The following is a 6,224-nucleotide window of genomic DNA, read 5'->3' as shown; positions in this document are numbered from 1 at the left end:
GAGCAGAAGTAGCTCAAGAGTTGGACGTATAATATATGCATGTCGTGTTAAAGTTGTGTGAACTGTCGCAGTTTTTAAAATGTAAACAGAGTTAACTGGCTAGAGTCAGACACACAAGCCTCGCGGGCACTTGGGCTCCATAGGGTTCCATTGCCGTTGCCACCCAGTGACGCTGTTTGTTTACCAAAATGCTGCTCGGCTGATCCCTCGTATATGACGTTTATTTTTGGCCCACGGCCCTCCAACCAGATTAAAAGAATATGAAAGGATTTGGGCACCTCTGGTTTACGACTTGGACTCGAGTCTTATGACAGTTTGACAAGCTCTCCATCCACATGATATTATTGTCACTTTATAATGACATTTTAAATCCTTTAGGTTAGGTTAGGTGTGTGTGTGTGTGTGTGTGTGTGTGTGTGTATGTTTTTGTGTGTGTGTGTGTGTGTGTGTGTGTGTGTGTGTGTGTGTGTGTGTGTGTGCGCGTGCGCGCGTTACCTTTGCCGATGTGCCTCCGTGTGTTCTCGATGGTGGAGTTGCGGTTGACGTTGGACAGCAGGCCCAGGCAGAAGCGGTTCTTGTTGTTGGTCGGGTCGGTGAAGCCGTCGACCAGAACGCTGGAGTCCGACGCCAGGTACGCCTCGCCCACGCGGTTATTCAGCTCATAGTAGACTATAGAGCACCAGTGTTTAGGCTCCTCATAGGCTACAGGGTGGACATCTGCACAGACAGACAGACAGACAGACGGACAGTGTTTACGTGTTTGGAAAAGAAAAGAAAAAGTAGTTCACATCATTTTGGACCATTATTACCTGCGTCCAAACATTTGGAGAAGCCAGAGCAGATAATCAAACGATTAAACTAATTAAACGTGAACGTCTAGGGGCATATTTTGCACCTTGCCTCGTTTCTTGCGGCTGACAAACACGAAACGTGTCTTCCTCTGACCGTTTTCACTGAACTTGGATTTCTCCATCTCTTGGCTCAGCAGCCACGACTGACGAGGTGAAGTTGACGCGCAGCCATGATGAGCAGAGTCAGACTTCAACGTCTGTACCTAAAACTTATATTAATGGTGGAGTCTATAGACGGGTTTCTTGTATACAAACATTGTGCGCGCGCATCCCAGGGGTAAAAGCAATTGTAGGCTCCTTGTCATGTCTGTCTCGGTCTGTCTGACGTGATCTCTGCTCGTTTGAGATGAGCAAAATTTCTGCAGATTCGACCAGCGCCTTGCTTTGGTGGTTAGAAAGGTTGTCCGACTTGCTCCGCCTGCCCGACTGCGTGAGTCACGGGACTCTCGTGAGAGCGAGGCGCCACAGTTGCTCCCCACCAACTGCGCCCGACTGCAGCTGACAGAGGATGACGAGAAACGCATCAAGCTGAGCGCCCATTGGTTCAACACAGGTGCATCACAAACCCACAGTGAAGTGTAGAAACTTCAATTTTATTTTAATCTATTCCAAGATGTCACTCTCTACATTTTACATAAATACCACCTGTAATGCCTACATTAAAATAAAAATAAGTAATCTGAAGGGCTGGGTCGTTTGAGCAGTGAGTGTGGGTGGCGCTAATGCATCTTTTAATTTGTTTACAAACCGCTGTTAAACAAACTGTAGAAGAAGAAAAGCAGCAGAGAGTGTGCTGCGGGGGTGTTCGACTTGTTGACGCCTCGCCTGACTGCACTCGCCTGCTCTCGTCTGCTTTCTACGCGAGGCGGCAGTCAACTCAAACGAGTGTGTGGAGCGTACAGTCTATGGTGTGGACCCTGGTGATGCGTGCGCATCTATGTGATGACGTGGCACAGAAACCCGTCTATAGAGAGGCAAAGTGACCGCCTACTTCCTGCTTCAGCACTGTACCAGAGATTTTCATCCGCCATTTATTTTCCCATACACGTTTCGTAAAATGCTTATACAAATAGTTTTACTGGTTCAAACCAAACGGTACAGATATATTTAGAAACAGGAGAGATCGCATAACATTTCACTGGGACCGAAACGTTAAAAAAATGCGGGTTCAAAGAAAAAAAAAATTCGATGTTGTTTTTTAAAGTTTTGGTCCGAGTGAAATGTTCTATATGGTCTCTCCCGATTATAGCGTTAGCTGAACCGTTTGGTTCGACGAAGTGCAACTATTTTATAAGCATTTTACGAAATGTCTATGGGAAAATAAATGGCGGATGAAAATCTCTGGTACAGTGCTGAAGCAGGAAGTGACGTTCCACTTTGCCTCTCTATTGTCTAAAGCCCATGGCACACCAATCTAACATTTACATTATCCAACGATTGATGTGCCATGGGCTAAAAAAGGATTGAACATGTTGAATCGGAGCAAACAAGGACAGACAGCCATGGTACACCAAACAAACATGTGTGTGTGTGTGTGTGTGTGTGTGTGTGTGTGTGTGTGTGTGTGTGTGTGTGTGTGTGTGTGTGTGCGTGTGTGTGTGTGTGTGTGTGTGTGTGTGTGTGTTTGTGTGTGCGTGCTGTGTTTGCGTGCTGTGTTTGCGTGCTGTGTTTGTTGTACAATGTTTACAATGTCATCAGTGTTTCCCATACATAAAGGAATTTGTGGCGGGCCGCCACAATAATATTTTGACCAAAAAAACTTTAAAAAAAAAGTGCACCTGAACGCAACATGCAAGATATCCGCTGAATAAGTGTCCAATAAATGTTCATGTCATTCTGGCCAATACTTCTGTTATAGCATTTCAGTCTGGAATATGGAATATCTTTCAATAATCTATGATTTAGCTGCTAAATTGTCAAATACCGCCATCTGCTCGCTACCCAGGCACTTATGTATGTACTTAACCTAACTAACTTAACCTAACTAACTATCCGGTGTGCACAACACTGTCAGCCTAAACTCCGGGTGACACCCCAAAAACCTACAATCCGCTACAGAAAAATGTATATTGTTTGTTTATTAACTGCCTTCTATCATTTCACGAAAGTGGCAAAGCAAGTTGAGTATCCCTGACCTATAGGGAGAAATTTAGTTTGTCATTGTAAACCCACAGCACAGTAATGATGACATGTTCTTCATAGATCTAGCCTTTTAATTTTGCTCTTAAAGCTTTCTCAAAGTACACCAAATTCATGCATTTTACTTTAAAATGTTTTAAAAAATCTTGCGGGGGGGCATGCCCTCGCACCCCCCTAGGGGGTCTGCGGTCCCCCACCACAAATTCTCAAAATCCTGTGGGAAACACTGAATGTAATACGGTACTATCTGCTAGAGCAGATTTACAGTCAATCTAAGACAAATTTATGACAATTTCTTCTAATTTAAGACCTTGGAATACTTTTTAAGGAGCCGAGGGAACCCTGATAATGGTAAGTAATGGTAATATATACGCTATCAATTCTCCATCTAATCTTACGCTATATAGATTTACTCATTTAGAAAACTGACATTTTCTAAGCTGCTTTGGCAGTAATGTTTCTGATAAACACTCGGGCTAATAGAATTGTTGAATAGTTTTTCTTACCTTTTAATTTAAAAGCAATTTTAAAATCATTTAGATCCTGATGCACAATTTCATTTATGATCAAGTTTTCAGTCTGATAAAAACCTTTACTTAGTTTTTACTCTGGCCCGGGGCATGTGCTCTGGTCAATGAAGCCTCAGTGAACTGAAGTACACTTAAACTGAACTCAGAGCGAGAAAGTAGGGAGAGAGACAGACAGAGAGAGAGAGAGAGAGAGAGGGAGAGAGAGAGAGAGAGAGATGGATGGAGCGAGAGAGAGGAGGGAGAGGGGGATGGAGAGAGAGAGACAGAGAGAAAGGGGTATATAGAGAGAGAGAGAGGGAGAGAGAGAGACAGAGAGAGAGAAAGGGGTATATATAGAGAGAGAGGGAGGGAGAGAGAGAGAGAGGGAGGGACAGAGAGAGAGGAGAGAGAGAGAGAGAGAGAGAGAAGGATGGAGAGAGAGAGAGGGAGGGAGAGGGGGATGGAGAGAGAGAGACAGAGAGAAAGGGGTATATAGAGAGAGAGAGAGGGAGGGAGAGAGAGAGAGCATCATGGACAGAGAAGTCAAAGATAGAGGTCACACACACACGCACGCGCGCAGCATGTGTCCTGTCCTCTCGGCGGTTGCCGTGGTTACCTGGACGGTTGTTGGTCTCCATGGTGGCCGGCATGGCGGCCAGCAGGCCGGTGTCCATTGGCTGAGAGCAGTCTTGGTTCAGCGAATCATCCGGCGGCATGTAGGCAGGGGGGAGGGGTGTCAGCTGAGGACACACACACAGGTCATGATTAGATTCCAGTAAATGGCATTAGAGCAGAGGGAGAGAGGGGAGGAGAGGAGAGGAGAGGAGGAGAGGGGAGGAGAGGAAAGGAGGAGGAGAGGAGGGGAGGACAGGGGAGGAGAGGAGGGGAGGAGGAGAGGGGAGGGGAGGAGAGGATGGGAGGAGAGGAGAGGAGGAGAGGAGAATAGAGGAGGGGAGGGGAGGAGAGGAGGGGAGGAGGAGAGGGGAGGAGAGGAGGAGAGGAGGGGAGGAGAGTGGAGGAGGGGAGGGGAGGAGAGGAGGGGAGGAGGAGAGGGGAGGAGGGGAGGAGAGGAGGGGAGGAGAGGATGGGAGGAGAGCAGGGGAGGAGAGGGGAGGGGAGGAGAGGAGGGGAGGAGAGTGGAGGAGGAGAGGAGAAAAAAGGGGGAGAGGAGAGGGGAGGAGAGCAGTCAAGGTGAGAGGACAGGTGAAATGAGGACAAGAGGAGGTGATGTAAGGTTGGACATTTTAAGTAATTTCAATATTCTGGCATTCAATTATTTTAGGTACCACTCCTCTAAAATAAGATCTGCTCTGAAAATAACACCCAAGCTAAAACACAGGTAGGGGTCACACGTGGAACCAAAGTGTGGCTCATGCTAAACAGTTAATTCTGTAGGCTATAGACCAGTAAGAGTATATTACGTATCTAATGATAGCACAGGTGTGAGGTGCTGTGTAGGGGATGAACACAACAACATTTTTGTAAGGAATAAAAAGCGGATCATAACGTAACCTGACGTTAGCTTAGCAGCTGCCAGCTCGGTAACCAGCTGGTTAGCTCTTCACCTTACGTTAGCTTAGCAGCTGCCAGCTCGGTAACCAGCTGGTTAGCTCTTCACCTGACGTTAGCTTAGCAGCTGCCAGCTCGGTAACCAGCTGGTTAGCTCTTCACCTGACGTTAGCTTAGCAGCTGCCAGCTCGGTAACCAGCTGGTTAGCTCTTCACCTTACGTTAGCTTAGCAGCTGCCAGCTCGGTAACCAGCTGGTTAGCTCTTCACCTGACGTTTAGCTTAGCAGCTGCCAGCTCGGTAACCAGCTGGTTAGCTCTTCACCTGACGTTAGCTTAGCAGCTGCTAGCTCGGTAACCCGCTGGTTAGCTCTTCACCTGACCTGACGTTAGCTTAGCAGCTGCCAGCTCGGTAACCAGCTGGTTAGCTCTTCACCTGACGTTAGCTTAGCAGCTGCCAGCTCGGTAACCAGCTGGTTAGCTCTTCACCTGACGTTAGCTTAGCAGCTGCCAGCTCGGTAACCAGCTGGTTAGCTCTTCACCTGACGTTAGCTTAGCAGCTGCCAGCTCGGTAACCAGCTGGTTAGCTCTTCTAGCAGACAATACAGTGTTGTGCAACAAGCAAAGGCTTACCAGATATTTACAATACATGTCCAGTATGTTGTCTAATCCACACTGCCTTTAAGAGCAGGTACAGTAAGGTCAGTTCACTGATTACAACGTCCTATTTCCCCACCACCACTTTACTTTCTCTATATTGTTGTTGCTATGGGAAACGGCTTGTTGTTGCTATGGGAAACGGCTTGCTGTTGCTATGGGAAACGGCAGTGGAGTGAAGTTGTCAACTAGGGCAAAGTTTTGAATGAGTTTCATCGGGGCCTACGTTATGGAAAACCGTGCGTCTGTCTCGTTTGCAGCGGGATCTCTCCCTGCTTGACTTGGAACAAACCAAGGAATTCAGCTACGAGATCAATCAGGAGAGACCAGAGAACATTTGACTTGGGACGCGCGCACGTCACACACACACACACACACACACACACACACACACACACACACACACACACACACACACACTTTTTTTTGGTCCAAGTCAAATGTTCCATGGTCTCATGATTTATCTCATAGTTGACTGACTTGGTTTGTCCAAGTAAATGACTCTTTCTTTTTATAAGGATTTTGTGAAATATCAATAGGAAAATGAACGGGTAAATTCACT

General features: G+C 46.8%; 1 pseudogene across 1 annotated transcript; it reads right to left on the bottom strand.

The window, feature by feature from the left end:
- Positions 1-495: 495 nt before the first annotated feature.
- On the bottom strand, positions 496-4,234 carry LOC310772221 (mothers against decapentaplegic homolog 1 pseudogene; annotated as a pseudogene). Its single transcript, XR_014554010.1, has 2 exons — positions 4,116-4,234; positions 496-717 (listed from the first exon to the last, which is right to left on the bottom strand). The product of XR_014554010.1 is annotated as a mothers against decapentaplegic homolog 1 pseudogene (transcript).
- Between the last annotated feature and the right edge of the window lie 1,990 nt (positions 4,235-6,224).

The sequence above is a fragment of the Poromitra crassiceps genome (assembly GCF_964638095.1).
Source record: "Poromitra crassiceps genome assembly, contig: HAP1_SCAFFOLD_2384, whole genome shotgun sequence".
In the NCBI taxonomy this organism is placed as follows: domain Eukaryota; kingdom Metazoa; phylum Chordata; class Actinopteri; order Beryciformes; family Melamphaidae; genus Poromitra; species Poromitra crassiceps.
Note: the sequence above shows the minus strand (reverse complement) of the source record. Positions and strands in the feature narration are given on the sequence as shown.